Genomic DNA, 20,452 nt, shown 5'->3' with positions numbered 1-20,452 from the left:
AAGAAGTATTTTAAAGGTACAGTTTTATAGTTCCTAGAACTTAGAGAACACTGTCAATTTAAATTTAAGGATGCATGCTTTACAAATGCCATTAAATACCTGAAACAAATCAATTGTCTATATTTATTACTTGAACTAACATTTTCACATGAATTGTTAATACTGTTTCATAGATAATTTTCTTAAATACCTACCAGATATAGACTGTTCATTCCAAAGATCTCAGTTCCAGGTCACACAGTTTTTGACCTCATCTTTCCACGTCACTGCATTTTCAGATACGTGGGATGAGTAGCATGAGGTATTTGGAAACTCTGAGAGGATTAACAGATATTGTAAGAGAGCACTGCCATGTATCACAACATGTGCTCTCTATTTCTCTCAGCTTTGGTACTCAAAATAGAAAATTTCTCACCTTCATGCTCCATCAAAAGGCAGTCCTGCTTCGCCTGGTAGTGCTGGGGATCATCAAAGAAAGGATCATTCACTTTCATCAGTTAGCCTTGGACCCCAGAATCAAACTTGAGAGTCACAGGGCTCTGTAGCACTGGTAAAGTGCGCCATGTTGTGGTAACTCTATATTCCAACTGTCAAAATAAAACAGAAAAGCAAATCCCATGGTATACGTAAAGCAACGTCTTTCTTGCTTCCTCGGTCTTGATCAAATTAAACTGAAATAACATTTTTTACTAATATCCTCGAGGCAATGAATACCCCATTACATTTTAAGGAATTATATTAATTGTAGTAAGACATTTTTGTGCTGTATTCACGCACAGCAAAATTTGTACAAAAAATATTTTGAGGAATGGCTTTTTGTGACTTAATACACAGGTACTTTTATTTATGTAGTATTTACAATGTTTAATGATGTGAATTTGCTTTTATTCATTTGTTGGGGAAGCAGAAAACTTTCCTTTACTCTCCTAGGTTCTGCCGGCTGGTCTAAGAATTAAATTGACATGAGACAGATTAAAAGGAGAAAATGAAACTTAATTTTTTACATATGGGAACCCCACATACGTGAGAGGTTCAAAGACCAAAAGGTAAAATGACGTATAGATGCCATCCTGAGCTAAGCAATGGGATAGGGGCCCAGGGCTTCCAAGGATAGGAGGGTCAGTCACAGGACAGTAAGAAGAAAAGCAGAAGTTTGATAATTAGATGTTTGCCCTGCCATATAGATGGGGCCACTTAGATAAAATTTATCTCTGGTAATAAATCTTTTCTGGGAAAAATTCCTAATTCAAATTCTACTGCCTTTCTCTAGTTAAGAGAAAGGCAGTAGTTTCTCTTGAACCTGCAGGGACTCAATTGCCCCGAGCTCAAAACAATCTTCATACAAAAGTGACACATTCTGAGGAGGCTCATTCCGAACCCCTACACATTCCATAAATAATTTTTGAGATCGTATTATGTGTGTAGCTTCTCACTAGGTTCTGCAGAGAAAATTCAAAGTAGAAGATGTAACCCCTGCCCTAAAAGAACATATAATCTTTATAATCAGAAAGAAAGACAAAATGCACATCTAAAAACCAATGAACAGTTCAACGAAGCATAGATTTAGAACCTGGCTGGATAACACAGAAAAGTAATAGAAACACGGAGATAAATATAGGTTGGAGTAGTAAGAAAATGCCTCCTGGGACTTGAGCTGCATATGAAAGGAAAATACATATGTTGAATATAACTATCTGGGATAGTTTATTCTGGGTATTTATTTTACCTACTTCAAGTTTTTTGAGAACAGGAAATAATGATGTCAGTTAGTCAGCATTTATTATTCACAGCCCATGCTAGCTTCTGACTTCTATGTATCCCCCCAAAATGTAATATTAGAATGTTGTTCTTACCTGGGTATACATTAAATGCTTATTAAGTGTTAATCAATTAATAAAACAAACATTTCTCGTATAACCACCATCTGCCTTTTCTGTCCTAGATGTTAGAACTCCAAAAACAAGACACTTCCCTTGCCCTTAGGTAACTCACAATCTGGGGGAAAAGAGAACTGTGAACAACACGTGAGAAAACTGTGAAAGTGCTGTAACAGAAGTATGGGAGCACAGAGCAGGAAGCCTCTAGTTCTGACTGCGGGGATTGGAAGAGTAGATAGTGTCAGCAAAGACTTCACAGAAGTTACAACTGAAAGATGTGCTGGAACAGAACAGGAAAGGACACAAGTGTGATTATGAATGGAGAAAATTGCTTGTTAAAAGCAGCATAAGGAGCATGGTGGGTGATGGGGGGATACACTGAGAGAAGTGATGCTGGAAGAGGGTGAAGATCCTGGGGGCTAACATTAGAGTTTATGCTGAAGCTATGGTAAAACAATGTCCAGTTCTAAGCATAGAATTTACTGACAACGTTTATGTTTTAAAAGAATTACTCTGAAGGATGTCTAGAAGAACAAAAATACTCTAAGAAATTTGGAGTCTTATTCAAAATTTAATTTTCTATTCCAATTTCCCCTAATTAAACTGCTAAGTCTTTGTTTTCAAAGTTATACTCTTTATTTCAAATGATTCTGTGAAACGTCTGTAAGAGAAAAGGATCTTAAAGAATAGAATTGAACTCAATTCAGTAACAATGGGACTCTTTATTCCCTCTCTACAACATAATACTTCTTGAATCTCCTACTGTTAGGTACACTCATGCATTCTCAATTACTCATTTTGTAAAGAAAATTAACCAAAGTGATTCTGATGGAAGGAAAGAAAGCAAAAATTTGAGCCAGTAATAAATTAGTGTAAACATTGAATGTTATAGGTTTAAACAGCCATTTAGAAAACTATCTCATTATAAGAGCAAAAGAAATTTATCCATATATTCAGTGGTATGATTGTTCTTTTGCTCCTATATATTCTCAAATTATGTCTAGCTCTGAGCTACTTTTGCTTAGAAAAAGAGTTAGAACAATTTTTTAAATGTATTATGTTGAAGGTTTTTTTCCTTTTCTTATAAATAGATTATGTTCTTTCTAATATTCCAAAATGGTCAAAGGCATTCTTCTGGCAACTTGGAAATTTCAGTAAAAATATCACCTTCAGTAAAAATTTAAAATGTCAAAATAATCATAATTTTGTAGGAAATTTTAGTTGTTTTGTTATATAGTTTAGAAAGATCAAATAACAATAAGAAATTTTATGGAACAAAATGAAATTAATATGTGTGGACAAGAAGCACAAATTTTCTACTCTAGTATTCAAATGTTCTCTGGTCTGAAACTTTTGAAGAGAGCTATCTATTTTATTAAACCCACTTTGTATATAAAGAAAAGCTTAAATGCAAAAACAAAACAAAACAATACAAAAACTCCACAACACCATACACAACAGTTTTAGGTACCTTTATGCTCAACTGCTGATGTAATTATGATGTAGCCCCTTGCCTAAAATAGCTTGATGTTTACCAAATTCTCAACTGTTTAAAGTCTTTTTTCTGTTAAATTTATGAAATTCCCATTTGATGCCAGCACTACAAAGAACAGAATTTGGACTGATGAGTTTTGTTTTGTTTTGTTTTAATCAGATTTCCACAAAGGAATATTATATCACCTGTAGTAACAGAGAGACGTTATTTGGCCAAAAATGCTATAACTCCTAAAAGGTAAAACTACGTTTTTTCTAAACTGGAAGAAATAAACTTCTAAAGTCAATAAAGAGCAAACAACACTCTTAACAGGCATGTTTTATTGAGCATATAAACTTTTACTGTTAGATTTCTTTTTTAAAAGTCCCTATAGGAAAATCACCAATGATTTTCAAGTGATAATAGGAAACCATTATAGGGGTCCCAAAAGAAAAAGAGAAAAAGAAAGGGACTGAGAAAATACTTGAAGAGATTATAGTTGAAAACTTCCCTAAATTAGGAAAGGAAATAGTCAATCAAGTCCTGGAAATAAAGAGAGTCCCATACAGGATAAATGCAAAGAGAAGCACGCCAAGATACATATTAATAAAACTATCAAAAATTAAATGCAAACAAAAAATATTAAAAGCAGCAAGGGAAAAACAACAAATAACATACAAGGGAATGCCCATAAGGTTAACAGCTGATCTTTCAGAAGAAACTCTGCAAGACAGAGAGGAGTGGCAGGACATATTTAAAGTGATGAAAGGGAAAAACCTACAACCAAGATTACTCTACACAGCAAGAATCTCATTCAGATTTGACAGAGAAATTAAAACCTTTACAGACAAGCAAAAGCTAAGAGCATTCAGCAACACTAAACCAGCTTTACAACAAATGCTAAAGGAACTTCTCTAGGCAGGAAACACAAGAGAAGGAAAAGACGTACAATAACAAACCCCAAACAATTAAGAAAATGGTAATAGGAACATACATATCGAGGACTACCTTAAATGTAAATGGATTAAACACTCCAACCAAACGACATAGACTGGCTGAATGGATACAAAAACAAAACCCATATATATGCTGTCTACAAGAGATCCACTTCAGACCTGGGGACACATACAGACTGAAAGTGAGGGGATGGAAAAAGGTATTCCATGCAAATGGAAATCAAAAGAAAGCTGGAGTAGCAACTCTCATATCAGACAAAATAGACTTAAAAAAAAAGACTATTACAAGAGACAAAGAAGGACACTACATAATGATCAAGGGATCATTCCAAGAAGATATAACAATTGTGAATATTTATGCACCCAACATAGGAGCACCTCAATACATAAGGCAAATGCTAACAGCCATAAAAGGGGAAATCAACAGTAACACAATCAGAGTAGGGAACTTTAACACTCCACTTTCACCAATGGACAGATCATCCGAAATGAAAATAAATAAGGAAACATAAGCTTTAAATGATACATTAAACAAGATGGACTTAATTGATATTTATAGGACGTTCCATCCAAAAACAGCAGAATACACTTTCTTCTCAAGTGCTCACGGAACATTCTCCAAGATAGATCATAACTTGGGTCACAAATCAAGCCTTGGTAAATTGAAGGAAATTGAAATTGTATCAAGTATCTTTTCTGACCACAACGCTATGAGACTGAATATCAATTACAGGAAAAAATCTGTAAAAAATACAAATACATGGAGGATAAAAACTATATTACTTAATAACCAAGAGATAACTGAAGAAATTAAACAGGAAATCAAAAAATACCTAGAAACAAATGACAACGAAAACATGATGACCCAAAACCTAAGGATGCAGCAAAAGCAGTTCTAAGAGGGAAGTTTATAGCAGTACAATCCTATCTCAAGAATCAAAAAACATCTCAAATAAACAACCTAACCTTGCACCTAAAACAATGAGAGAAAGAAGAACCAAAAAAACCCAAAGTTAGCAGAAGGAAAGAAATAAAGATCAGACCAGAAAAAAATGAAAAAGAAATGAAGGAAACAATAGCAAAGATGAATAAAACTAAAAGCTGGTTCTTTGAGAAGATAAACAAAATTGATAAACCATTAGCCAGACTCATCAAGAAAAAAAGGGAGAAGACTCAAATCAATAGAATGAGAAATGGAAAAGGAGAAGTAACTGACACTGCAGAAATGAAAAAGATCATGAGAGGGCTTCCCTGATGGTGCAGTTGTTGAGAGTCAGCCTGCCGATGCAGGGGACATGGGTTCATGCCCCGGTCCGGGAAGATCCCACATGCCATGGAGCGGCTGGGCCCGTGAGCCATGGCCGCTGGGCCTGCGCGTCCGGAGCCTGTGCTCCGCAACGGGAGAGGCCACAGCAGTGAGAGGCCCGCGTACCATAAAAAAAAAAAAAAAAAAAAAAGAATTAAATTAGAACACTCTCTAACACCACACACAAAAATAAACTCAAAGTGGATTAAAGACCTAAATGTAAGGACAGACACTATAAAACTCTTAGAGGAAAACATAGGCAGAACACTTTATGACATAAATCACAGACAGATCCTTTTTGACCCACCTCCTAGAGAACTGGAAATAAAAACAAAAATAAACAAATGGGACCTAATGACACTGAAAAGCTTTTGCACAGCAAAGGAAACCATACACAAGATGAAAAGACAACCCTCAGAATGGGAGAAAATATTTGCAAATGAAGCATCTGACAAAGTATTAATCTCCAAAATTTACAAGCAGCTCATGCAGCTCAACATCAGAAAAACAAACAACCCAATCCAAAAATGGGCAGAAGACCTAAATAGACCTTTCTCCAAAGAAGATATACAGACTGCCAAGAAACACATGAAAGGATGCTCAACATCACTAATCATTAGAGAAATGCAAATCAAAACTACAGTGAGGTATCACCTCACACCAGTCAGAATGGCCATCATCAAAAAACCTACAAACAATAAATGCTGGGGAGGGTGTGGAGAAAAGGGAACCCTCTTGCACTGTTGGTGGGAATGTAAATGGGTACAGCCACTATGGAGAACAGTATGGAGGTTCCTCAAAAAACTAAAAATAGAACTACCATACGACCCAGCAATCCTACTACTGGGCATGTACCCTGAGAAAACCATATTTCAAAAAGAGTCATGTACCACAATGTTCATTGCAGCTCTATTTACAATAGCCAGGTCATGGAAGCAACCTAAGTGTCCATCGAAAGATGAATGGATAAAGAAGATGTGGCACATACATACAATGGAATATTACTCAGCGATAAAAAGTAACGAAATTGAGTTATTTGTAGTGAGTTGGATGGACCTAGACACTGTCATACAGAGTGAAGTAAGTCAGAATGAAAAAAATAAATACCGTATGCTAACACATATATATGGGACCTAAAAAAAGGTTGTGAAGAACCTAGGGGGAGGACAGGAATAAAGACGAAGATGTAGAGAATGGACTTCAGTACACAGGGAGGGAGAAGAGTAAGGTGGGACAAACTGAAAGAGTGGCATGGACTTATATATACCACCAAATGTAAAACAGATAGCTAGTGGGAAGCAGCTGCATAGCACAGGGAGATCAGCTTGGTGCTTTGTGACCACCTAGAGAGGTGGGATAGGGAGGGTGGGAGGGAGACACAAGAGGGAGGAGATATGGGGTATATGTATATATATAGCTGATTTACTTTGTTATAAAGCAGAAACTAACACACCATTGTATAGCAATTATACTCCAATAAAGATGTTCAAAAAAAAAAAAAGGAAACCAAGCTGCATTAAAGGTAGGGCTAGGTTGTATCAAATTACAGAATTTTATTTCTAGGTTTTCTACCCATACCTATAAGGGTAAAAAGTTACATAGAGTTAACACAATTATGTCAAGTCAATGGAATCAATGTAAATACACAGTCCGGCTAACCAGGCTACAATCTCCTTACTGTATCATTTCTTCAATTACAGGGCTTAAAATTTTTGCCCAGCCCTTTTCAAATAAGTACTTCTATTCTCTACCTTGCCTATGTAGACACAGCCCTAAAAGAAAGCCAGTAATTTATGTAGGCTTCTATAGCCATTTTTTATCCTTCTGGTAAGTATCTTTGAAGTTATATTTTTTCAGACCTAATACACTACTACTGAGTCATGATCCTTTTTTTAAGATTTAATTGTAGATGGGAAAAAAAGTGATAAAATCAAACTGATCCTTATAGGGGAATCAGTTTATATTTTATAAAGTATATGAAGTATCAACAAAATAGAATTATTAGCTTTATTTAATAAGGTCTAAACATAGCTAATATTTTATATGTGTATTAAAATCATAGGTTACTATTTTGAATTTGTGAAAATATGCATATATTTAGCTATTACCACAAAGTTGCTTTATAGAAGAAAATGGTGAGGCTGTTTATAATCTGAATTTATTCATCTGAAATATAAATATATAAAAGCATATATGTATGTATATATCAGGTAATCTAGTAATTCTATACTTTCACATATTTATCAAATTTAAATACGACTTAATGCATAGCATTTTTACTCCCATTAAGATATAAGACAATATTTAAGTTTTAATTATACCTTACTTATGAGCAAGACATAGAACAAAACAGGAAATATAAGGCTTAGAATTATGTAAGGTATCCTATCTACATTCTCGCAATTAATACAGTGATGAGCTAGATACAAATAATAGTATAGGAATAATATAGAATCAAAACTTGGAAAAGAAAAAGTCACATGGTCTTCATTGAGCTATACAAAATTATAACACCATAAAGCTTGTCCCACTGTAGAACAAGGTGATCTCTGAAATTACAAGGCAGTGAATTCAGAACCATAAAAAGGAAATATTACTTCATAACCTTTAGTTAACCTGTAGCTATAGTTCCATAGGAGGCCATGAAAACAAATTCTGTGGTTGGATTTAAAAACTGGATAATTTTATAGCTACTCCTAATATCAAGCTTCAAGCTCATTGCCTTCAGCAGCTGGAATAGAATTCTTTGATCATTCACATCAGTAGACCACTAGGTATGAAGGTAGGTGGTACTACGTGTTATTCTAAAGATTAAATACTGTGTTTTTGGAGTCAAATGACACTGTTTACCACCTTGGTCTCCCTTCTAACATGTGGAGAGTGATGAAGGAGAATAGACGCTGCAGGAAGCTGCCCTCCTAAGTCAGAATTATCATCCTCTTATGGAGTCTTCCCACCAATTTACAAACCCACATGTACAGTAAACCTACTTTTGATAAAACACCAGCATCAGATGGATGCTAGTGTTCCCATTTCCAGGTGATTTCATCTTGAATGATCTTCTGTTTCCAAGCTGAAGCTTCACTGTCCAGAATGCCCACTCTTCTATACATGGTGCTTTAGCTCCTGAGGTTACTTCCTGTATCTATCATTTGCTCAAAAACTACATTTTACAGTGTCTTATCTATACAAACATTTAAATTGTTTGTTAAAATGAACTGTCCTTTCATCATTATACATGTTTATAAACTGCTATTTCCTGCTCTGTGCCTTTGCTCATTCTGCCTCTATCACAGGAAAGCCATTCTCTGCCCCTCCCACATCAACTGTCCCTCTTAATTCCAGTTTCTCCATGAAGTGATTCCTGCTCTCCTCAGATGAAAGTGACACTCCAAACCCACCCTCCCTGTATGTCCAAAATATTGCACCTATATTTCTAGTATTTATCCATTTCTACCTTATTTGAAATGATGTATAAATGAAAACAACTTACCTCTTGCTCAGCTCTCTTGCAGAATGTAAAAATTTTATAAGCAGTTGCTGCACTTAATTCATCACTTGTGTGTTTCTCAGCACGTAGTCTAGTGTCTTCAATGTGCCAATTGCTCCATAAGCAATAATTAAAGGAATGAGGTTTGTTATTTATGGACAATAATCCATGTGGAGAATTGCTTTGCAACATACCTGTTACCAATATCTTTATATAATTCTCACATCTCCTCTTCCAGCTGGCAGTTGTTTTCCTTCTTAGTTACTTTTGAAAATTTCAGTCCTTTAAAATAATAAAAAGAAAATTAATCTCTATAAAGAAAACAAAAAAATACAGTTCTTAGATCCAGTATTCACATGAAAAGAAATACTGCAGTAAGAATAAATAAAAGAGTGCTGAGACTGTCATTATTTTAAACACAGTCTTGTGGTTGTTTCTGGGTAGAGTTGAATAAGGCACCAAAAATATCATTTTGTTAACCTGCTTCTTCCATCTAGTGGCAAAAAGCAGTAAGAAACAATGTCCTAGAAAAACATTGTGATCAGATGGTTCTAAATGCCGTTTCAGGAATTACTTGATGGTGAGAGTCCAACATCCAAGGTTTAGGTTATGAGTATATGATAATTATTAAAAAAAAAATAATTCTAGCAAATTGGCAGGGTTCAGCTCAGGTAACAGTAGAATTACTTAAATTTGTAAGTGTATTTGCATGTTTTAACAAAGACTTCTGATATGTATATAAAGGTATACATCACCCTGAATTAAATTGTAATGGATTTGTTTTTGGATACATAGTTTTATTTCTGGACCAAATTATTAGATAACTATTTAGAATTCCATTATTTCCTCAGCTCTTGGCACAGGGCTACTGTGCTATTATAAGTTTCAAGAGGTTAAAACTGAGAGCCACTGAAAGTGACCTATCCCATTGGAATTACCAGTTAAAATACTTTTGCAATAATAATAGTAGGCAGTGAAATACATTATGACCTAAGGCATGGGGTCAAATTGGAGGAAAAGAGGTAAAGTTTAAAGGAGGTACAGTCAGCTGTTCTGCATTGTTCAAGCTGCTTCAAAGGCATTAATGAAAAGTTACATGCAACTGCACAGCGTAATTGTGCATGCTCTGCACTCTCAAAGGCCACCAGCTAATACCTAATACATGAGGTTTGACTGCCCTTCTAAAACTTTGTTTGCCTCACTGCAAATGTAATTACTATTTTAGAAGTCAAATGTGGGTTATGCAGAAATGGATAAAATGTTCTCCAAGACAAGTTTTTCCCCTTCACCTATTCAACTGAGCCAGTTAACAATGCATAATGGTAATATAAATTAAGGGTTATCAATATATTAAGTGGAAAATACATTAAGATTACATAAAAGAAATAAAAGTATTAGTGAGTACCATAATTATTTGAAATTCAATATTTTGTATTAAAAGAAGACTTTTTGTTTGCTTCCTAATTTTCAAGAACTGAAAAACCTTGCCTTAACACCCTCAACCCCGAAAGCAAATCTGAGTGTAGAAGGATTGGCTGTTGGTTTTTCTCCTCTCCCTAGCCGCCCTCCTTGCTCAAATGAAAGTAGACTAAAGTTTTATGTTCTGTCACATATGGGGGAGAAGGAGGGGAAATAGAGCGATGACACAGAGGAGAGGGTGAAGCAAAGAAGACGGGATCATAGTGCAAAGCCATCTGAGCAAATAACAGGGCAGAAGGTGGTTCCCATTTCCCCAGTATTCTTGTGGCCAGTCTTCCTGGATTGGGCTAAGGAAAGGGTGCCAATTAACTGGGAGATCACTGGAGCCACTGCCACTGTTTAGATGCCCCAAAAGCCACAAGACTCGAAGCCTCACCCACAATAATTAAATTAACACAAATGATTGTTGCCACATGGTGTCAGCAAGAGCCAGGATAGGGATGGAATCCGGTGGCCCAGCAGGACTGCTGGCACCTGTAGTGGAAATTAGTCTGGCACTTGTCATTTACTTCATGATCATGAGTCCTCACGTTATAGGCAATTGAAATGTGTGGAACTCTCTTATGGTGTTATAATATAGTTTTGCTAAAACTAGAGTGTTGGTATTTAAAATTTTCTTTCACAGTGAACAAGTACAGTTCTGGAGAAGTGAACTTCAGGCAAACTGTATATACACAGTTATTGGCATTAATATCCTATTCAGTATGTTTATCAGTTCTTTGACCTTGATCAAGTTATATATCCCTATTTTATGGATGATGATACCCATCTGATAAGGTTTTTATGAGGAACTAAGTGAGAAAATGATTATAAATTCCTTGGAAAACGGTAGATGCTCAATAGATATGAAATATTATTAAGTCACAGGGTACTTAATATATACTAAGAATTTTTGTACATTACCCTGCATATATTAAGGTATCTAACATTTACTTATATGTGCTTGTAAAATAAAATTAACAGTGCTCCCTTTGGTGCAAATATTTCTTTATCATAGCTTACCTTTGTAAACAGGCATGGTGATTTTTTTAAATAGATATTTACCGGATTATAATTGCTTCACAATACTGTGTTAGTTTCTGTTGTACAACAAAGTGAATCAGCCATATGCATACATATATCCCCATAGCCTCTCCCTCTTGCGTCTCCCTCCCACCCTCCCTATCCCACCCCTCTAGGTTGTCGCAAAGCACTGAGCTAATCTCCCTGTGCTATGCTGCTGCTTCCCACTAGCTATTTTACATTTGGTAGTGTATATATGTCCATGCCACTCTCTCACTTCGTCCCAGCTTACCCTTCCCCTCCCCGTGTCCTCAAGTCCATTCTCTATGTCTACGTCTTTATTACTGCCTTGCCGCTAGGCTCATCAGTACCATTTTTTTTTTTAAGATTGCATATATGTGTGTTAGCATACAGTATTTGTTTTTCTCTTTCTGACTTACTTCACTCTGTATGACAGACTCTAGGTCCATCCACCTAACTACAAATAACTCAATTTCGTTTCTTTTTATGGCTGAGTAATATTCCATTGTATATATGTGCCACAACTACTTTATCCATTCATCTATCGATGGACATTTAGGTTGCTTCAATTACCTGGCTATTATAGAGCTGCAATGAACATTGCGGTCCATGTGTCTTTTTGAATTATGGTTTTCTCAGGGTATCTGCCCAGTAGTGGGATTGCTGGGTCACATGGTAGTTCTATTTTTAGTTTTTTAAGGAACCTCATACTGTTCTCCACAGTGGCTGTATCAATTTACATTCCCACCAACAGTGCAAGAGGGTTTCCTTTTCTCCACACCCTCTCCAGCATTTGTTGTTGTAGATTTTCTGATGATGCCCATTCTAACTTGTGTGAGGTGATATCTCATTGTAGTTTTGACTTGCATTTCTCTAATAATTAGTGATGTTGAGCATCTTTTCACGTGCCTCTGGGGCATCTGTATGTCTTCTTTGGTGAAATGTCTATAGATCTTCCACCTTTTTAATTGGATTGTTTTTTTTTTTGATATTGAGCTGCATGAGCTGTTTATATATTTTGGAGATTAGTCCTTTGTCCATTGTTTTATTTGCAAATATTTTCTCCCATTCTGAGTGTTGTCTTTTCGCCTTGTTTATGGTTTCCTTTGCTGTGCAAAAGCTTTGAAGTTTCATTAGGTCCCATTTGTTTATTTTTGTTTTTATTTTCATTACTCTAGGAGGTGGGTCAAAAAAGATCTTGCTGTGGTTTATGTCAAAGAGTGTTTTTCCTATGTTTTCCTCTAAAGGTTTTATAGTGTCTGGCCTTACATTTAGGTCTTTAATTCATTTGGAGTTTATTTTTGTGTGTGGTGTTAGGGAGTGTTCTGATTTCATTCTTTTACATGTAGCTGTCCAGTTTTCCCAGCACTACTTATTGAAGAGGCTGTCTTGTCTCCACTGTATGTTCTTGCCTCCTTTCTCGTAAATTAGGTAACCATATGTGTGTGGGTTTATCTCTGGGCTTTCTATCCTGTACCATTGATCTATATTTCTACTTTTGTGCCAGTACCATACTGTCTTGATTACTGTCGCTTTGTAGTATAGTTTGAAGTCTAGGAGCCTGATTCCTCCAGCTCCGTTTTTCTTTCTCAAGATTGCTTTGGCTATTCGGGGTCTTTTGTGTTTTCATATGAATTGTAAAATTTTTGTTCTCATTCTGTGAAGAATGCCATTGGTAGTTTGATAGGGATTGCACTGAATCTGAAGATTGCTTTGGGTAGTATAGTCATTTTCACAATATTGATTCTTCCAATCCAAGAACATGGTATATTTCTCCATCTGGTTATGTCATCTTTGATTTCTTTCATCAGTGTTGTATAGTTTTCTGAGTACAAGTCTTTCACCTCCTTAGGGAGGTTCATTCCTCGGTATTTTATTCTTTTTGTTGTGATGGTAAATGGGATTGTTTGCTTAATTTCTCTTTATGATTTTTCACTGTTAGTGTATAGGGATGCAAGAGATTTCCGTGCATTAATTTTGCATCCTGCAACCTTACCAAATTCACTGATTAGTTCTAGTAGTTTTCTGGTAACATCTTTAGAATTTTCTACGTATAGTATCATGTCATCTGCAAACAGTGACATTTTTATTTCTTCTTTTCCAATTTTTATTCCTTTTATTTCTTTTTCTTCTCTGAATTGCCATGGGTAGGACTCCCAAAACTATGTTGAATAATAGTTGTGAAAGTGGACATCCTTGTCTTTTTCCTGATCTTAGTGGAAATGCTTTCAGATTTTCACCATTGAGTATGATGTTTGCGGTGGATTTGTCATACATGGCCTTTACTCTGTTGAAGTAGGTTCCCTCTATGCCCATTTTCTGGAGGGTTGTTATCATAAATGGGTGTTGAATTTTGTCAAAAGCTTTTTCTGAATCTATTGAGATGATCATTAGGTTTTTATTCCTTAATTTGTTAATATGGAGTATCAGATTGATTGATTTGCGTATATTGAAGACTCCTTGCATCCCTGGGATAAATAACACTTGATCATGGGGTATGATCCTTTTAATATTTTGTTGGATACTGTTTGCTAGTATTTTGTTCAGGATTTTTGCATCTATGTTCATCAGTGATACTGGACTATAATTTTCTTTTTTGTGATATCTTTTTCTGGTTTTGGTATCAGGGTGATGGTGGCTTCGTAGAATGAATTTGGGAGTGTTCCTCCCTCTGCAATTTCTTGGAAGAGTTTGAGAAGGATGGGTGTTAGCTCTTCTCTAAATGTTTGATAGAATTCATCTTTGAATCCATCTGGTCCTGGACTTCTGTTTGTTCAAAAATTTTTAATCACAGTTTCAATTTCATTACTTGTGATAGGTCTGTTTATATTTTCTAATTCTTCCTGGGTTAGTATTGGAAAATTGCACCTTTCCAAGAATTTGTCCATTTCTTTGTGGTTGTCCATTTTATTGGCATATAGTTGTTTGTAGTAGTCTCTTAAATCCTTTGAATTTTTGTGGTTTCTGTTGTGATTTCTCCTTTTTCATTTCTAATTTTACTGATGAGAATCCTTTCCCTTTTTTTCTTGATGAGTCTGGCTAAGGGTTTATCAATTTTGTTTATCTTCTCAAAGAACCAGCTTTTAGTTTTATTGATCTTTGCCATTGCTTTCTTTGTTTCTATTTCATTTATTTCTGCTCTGATCTTTATGATTTCTTCTACTGACTTTGGGTTTTCTTTGTTCTTCTTTCTCTAGTTGCTTTAGGTGTAAGATTAGATTGTTTGGGATTTTTCTTGTTTCTTGAGGTGAGATGGAATTGCTATGAACTTCCCTCTTAGAATTGCTTTTGCTGCATCCCATAGGTTTTGGATTGTCCTGTTTTCATTGTCATTTGTTTCTACGTTTTTAAAATTTTTTTCTTTAATTTTTTCAGTGATCTCTTGGTTATTTACTAGTGCCCTGTTTAGCCTCCGTGCATTTGTGTTTTTCACAGTCTTTTTCCTGTAATTGATTTCCAATCTCACAGCATTGTGGTCAGAAAAGATGCTTCACAGGATTTCAACTTTCTTAAATTTTCCAAGGCTTGATTTGTGACCCAATATATGATCTATCCTGGAGAATGTTCCATGAGCACTTGAGAAGAAAGTGTATTCTGCCACTTTGGGGTGGCATGTTCTAAAAATATTAGTTAAATCTATCGGGTCTATTGTGTCATTTAAAGCTTGTGTTCATTTATTTTCTGTTTGAATGATCTGTCCATTGGTGTAAGCAGGGTATTAACGTCCCCTACTATTATTGTGTTACTGTTGATTTCTCCCTTTACGGTTGTTAGGACTTGCCTTATGTACTGAGGAGCGCCTATGTTGGGTGCATAAACATTTATAATTGTTATATCTTCTTGGATTGATCCCTTGATCATATGTAGTGTCCTTCCTTGTCTCTTGTAACATTCCTTATTTTAAAGTCTATTTTACCTGATATGAGTATTGTTACTCTAGCTTCTTTTGATTTCCATTTGCATGGAATATCTTTTTCCATCCCTTCACTTTCAGTCCGTACATGTCCCGAGGTCTGAAGTGGGTCTCTTGTAGACAGCATGCATACGCATCTTGTTTTTGTATCCATTCAGCCAGTCTGTGATGTTTGGTTGGGGCATTTAATCCATTTACATGCAAGGTTATTATCGATATGTATGTTCCTATTACTATTTTCTTAATTGTTTTGGGTTTGCTTTTGTGGGTCTTTTTCTTCTCTTGTGTTTCCTGCCTAGAGAAATTTCTTTAACATTTGTTGTAAAGTTGGTTTGGTGGTGCTGAATTCTCTTAGCTTTTGCTTGTCTGTAAAGCTTTTGATTTCTTTGTCGAATCTGAATGAGATCCTTGTTGGGTAGAATAATCTTGGTTGTAGGTTTTTCTCTTTCATCACTTTCATCCTGCCACTCCCTTCTGGCCTGCAGAGTTTCTGCTGAAAAATCAGCTGATAACTTTATGGAGATTCCTTTTTATGTTATTTTTTGTTTTCCCTTGCTGCTTTTAATATTTTTTCTTTGAATTTAATTTTTGTTAGTTTGATTATTATGTGTCTTGGTGTGTTTCTCCTAGGGTTTATCCTGTATGGGACTCTCTGTGTTCCTGGACTTGGGTGACTATTTCCTTTCCCATGTTAGGGAATTTTTCCACTATAATCTCTTCAAATATTTCCTCAGACCCTTTCTTTTTCTCTTCTTCTTCTGGGACCCCTATAATTTGAATGTTGGTGCATTTAGTTTCATCTCAGAGGTCTCTGAGATTGTCTTCAATTCTTTTCATTCTTTTCTCCTTATTCTGCTCCTCAGTTGTTATTTCCACCATTTTGTCTTCCAGCCCACTTACTCGTTCTTCTGCCTGTTATTGTTATTGATTCCTTCTAGTGTATTTTTCATTTCAATTATTGTGTTGTTCATCTCTATTTGTCTGTTCTTTAGTTCTTCTAGATCTTTGTTAAACATTTCTTATGTTTTTTCAATCTGTGCCTCCATTTTGTTTCTGAGATTCTGGATTATCTTTACTATCATTACTCTGAATTCTTTTTCAGGTAGATAGCCTATTTCCTCTTCATTTATTTGGCCTTATAGGTTTTTACCTTGCTCCTTCATCTGTGACATATTTTTTTGTCTAATTTTTTTTTTCTTTTTGATGAGTGGGATAATGTTCCTGTCTCACTGGTTGTTTGGCCTGAGGCTTCCAACACTGGAGTTTGTAGGCTGTTGGGTAGAGCTGGGTCTTGGTGCCAAGATGCGGACCTTGGGGAGACCTCACACAGATGAATATTCCCGGGGTCTGAGGTCCTCTGTTAGTCCAATGGTTCGGACTCGGAGCTCCACTGCAGGAGCTTGGGCCTGACCCCTGGCTGAAGATCCCACAAGCCATGACGGGTGCCAAAAAAAAAGAGAACAATAACAAAGTAAAAAGTAATATTAGACTAGGAAACTAACAGATATGTTAGAAAGAATATAAAAATGTAGATGAAACAACAACCAGAAGGTAAAACAGAACCACTATAGTAAAAAAGAGAAAAAAGGAAAAGAAAGAATAACAAAGTAAAAACATCAGACTAGGAAACTAACAGATGTTAGAAAAAATATAAAATATAGATGAAACAACAACTGGAAGGTAAAACAGAACAATAGTAAAAAAGAGGAGGAGAAAAAAAAAAGGTGGAAAAGGCCATGGTTGTGGAGGGCGTGGCCTAAGCAAGGGCAGGGTTTGGGCAGTGGTGGGGGGGCCTATGCTTAGGATCCATCTCGACCCCACCCTCGGCATGGTGATTTTTATAAACAATTTTCAAGGCTCCCTCCAAGTCTTTGGGTAGCCAATAAACAATTACAATTAAAATTATGTCAACATTTGTGTCTTGCTTTTTGGAGTTTCTTAGAAAATCTTAGCTGAAGAGCTCAAGATTAATGCAAGGAAATTTAAAAATAAAAAATTTAAAGCGAAAGGAGGCAAATGAATAATAAAAAGAAAACATCTGTTAAAAGTAGGAAGATAAAATTATCACTTAAAATCTTTTAATCCTTGAAGAACAGAAACTCTCATGAATTTCTAGAAGTCTTGCAGCATATGTTTACATGAAGCCATGAGCCCAAAGAATGAAAAAGAAAAGTCATTCCAAAGCACCCAATTAATTTTTCTGTCCCATGGTAATCTGAATTGGAATGAGGCTATAATATGGTAAAATTTTTTGTAAAAAACATATTTAGAGAACACAGACATATTTTCTTCCTATCTGGATAGAATACATTCAAACTAAATGCCTATTCAAGATTTGAAACTTTACTCTTTGTAATTAAGGAGGAAGAAAGAAAGATGGAATTAATTTGCACACAAATGCATCTGAGTTATGATGCCCACTCACTCTTGTTTACTCTTCTGAAGTCAACCTGTAATTATTAGTTGGTCACCTTTAACAGGCAAAATATTTCTGAAGGACTCCCAAGATCACAACAAAAATACAAGATAATTTTAAAATATTTTTGGCTTTTAGGTGAAAGTTCTTTCCTTGCATGTCACATACTTGCTTTTTCTTTCTGAGTCTACGCATGGTTTTAAATAAATTCAGGAGTAATAGATGTGCTCCAGTTTTGACTCAAACTACTGGACTTTAATGTAGAATTTTTTTACAGAATATCAAACCTCTCTGATTTACCCATACCAATCTGTACGTCTCATGGACACAGGTTTGATGCTGAACACTCTTCAACGATTCTAAACTGTTCTGCTTACTATTTACTAGCAAAAGGACCTCTGGCATCCAGCTTTCCTTCTCATCTTTTGAAATAAAATTCTTTTAGAATTTTCTGCAGGTGCTCCTGAAAAAGCTTATCCCAAACTGACAGGCACTTAAATGTAATCCTCTCACAATAAAACTTTATCTGAAATGCTAATAATTAGAAATATTTACAAGTATAACCAATATATTCCATTTCTCTGTAATACCTATTAGAAATTTTATAGCATCAATTTTATTATAAACACATGGTAGAAAAGAAAAAAACCACTCAAGCAAAGTTTCCATAGGACAGGAAGAACTATGACCCTCCCTAACAAATAGTCACATCCCTGCAGAATTGGAAAATGATAAAAAATAAGTCAAATACCCATTTGGCAAAAAGCAGCAAGTATGCAGGGCCTCCACAGCATGCTGCAATAAGAGTTAGAATCAGGATGGCCTTCACTTGTAAAAACTTAAAACAAAAATACATTTTCAACATTATTTATAACTTAATATATCTTATCAAGGTTAAGGCATTAAGTTTCATTATTTACTAGAAAGTTTATGATTAATAATGTTTACTGGCCTTGGTTGTGTTCATTTATTGATAATGGTGACAGAGCACTGTGGCAAATATATGGTCAGAACAAGGTGACAAGACCAATATCACACAGCTAAGTCTGAGAGGGCTACTTACAGTCAACACAAACAATGCTTACTTTTTTTTTTTTTTTTTTTTTTTTTTTGCGGTACGCGGGCCTCTCACTGTTGTGGCCTCTCCCGTTGGGGAACACAGGCTCCGGATGCGCAGGCTCAGAGGCCACGGCTCACGGGCCTGGCTGCTCCGCGGCATGTGGGATCTTCCCGGACCGGGGCACGAACCCATGTCCCCTGCAACAGCAGACGGACTCTCAACCCCTGCGCCACCAGAGAAGCCCATGCTTACTTCTTTTAAGGTTGTTTGTTCTTTTAAAATAGTATGAGAGGGCTTCCCTGGTGGCTCAGCGGTTAAGAATCCATCTGCCAATGCAGGGGACATGGGTTCGAGCCCTGGTCCAGGAGGATCCTGCACCACATGCCGCAGAACAACTAAGCCCGTGTGCCACAACTACTGAGCCTGCACTCTAGAGCCCGTGAGCCACGACTACTGAGGCCCACATGCCTGGAGCCCGTGCTCCGCAATGGGAGAGGCCACCGCAATGAGAGGCCCACGCACTGCAGGGAAGAGTAGCCCCCGCTTGCCGTGGCTGGAGAAAGCCCACGCACAGCACGAAGACACAACGCAGCCACAAAAAGAAAAAAAAATAGTATGATAGTGCTATTAATGGAGGGAAATTCTGTTTATCTTTTCATTATTTGCATAAGTTTAGAGGAAGCATTTTCAGCAATTCTTAACTTACAATCTGGCTTTAGTCTTAATATGACATTTGTTATATCTCCTGAACTAAAACTGGGAACAGATCTTCATTAATTAAATTATTGTCATTTATTCAAAATTATTTCTAGGGCTTCCTGAAACAAAATATTTAGCTTATACTATAGCGGGTAAAAGACAAATTAGGCACAAATCACGTCCCCATGAAGCTCACAGTTTAGTTGGGAGATAATTGGATAAGACAAAATGCAAAAATGATAAAGTGTAATAAAAAAGACATGCAGAAAAAAATTTTTTATAAAGTTTTTGGAAAGAGAACTTACTAGCAACAGAACATTGAAAGTTGGATAGGATGTGTGTATGTTCTAAGAAAAAGGTTTTCATTCATTAATTCACTCATGTTTGGACCGATTACTCTATAAAGACACTAATTTAGATCTGTCCACTCTGTGAGAGAAAACTGAAAAAAAAAAAGGTGTGGTAATTTCCTTTCCCACTCACCAGAATATAGCCAGGCTATGTGTCATAGCTCTGAATTTCTTCACTGTTGCACTGTAGGACCTAAAGCAGAAGTTCCCAGGAACCTAGAATTCAATCAACATGTCCAATTGTATTTGTGTGTGTGTGTGTACAAGTAGATAAGACTACGCTCAGAACCATTTAAGTGGCCAACCTGTAGAAAGAGGGATGGTTTAGAGAGTTTTCTGAATGAAAACTATAGACAGAGGTTTGGGGAATTAGAGGATTTTGTATGGAGGTGGAAACCCACGACACTCC

General features: G+C 36.0%; 1 protein-coding gene across 1 annotated transcript in view; it reads right to left on the bottom strand.

The window, feature by feature from the left end:
• Positions 1–265: 265 nt before the first annotated feature.
• C5H4orf33 (chromosome 5 C4orf33 homolog) overlaps positions 266–20,452 on the bottom strand; it is a 55,299-nt gene continuing 35,112 nt past the window's right edge. The window contains exons 8-10 of the transcript XR_009519619.1: positions 9,298–9,385; positions 416–587; positions 266–314 (exon numbers count right to left, since the gene is read on the bottom strand). The gene's annotated coding sequence lies outside the window, so the exon portion shown is untranslated. The remainder of the gene's footprint in view (positions 315–415; positions 588–9,297; positions 9,386–20,452) is intronic.

The sequence above is a fragment of the Delphinus delphis genome, chromosome 5 (genome assembly GCF_949987515.2).
Source record: "Delphinus delphis chromosome 5, mDelDel1.2, whole genome shotgun sequence".
Taxonomy (NCBI): domain Eukaryota; kingdom Metazoa; phylum Chordata; class Mammalia; order Artiodactyla; family Delphinidae; genus Delphinus; species Delphinus delphis.
The sequence above is the reverse complement of the archived record's forward strand: the minus strand, read 5'-3'. Positions and strand labels throughout refer to the sequence as shown.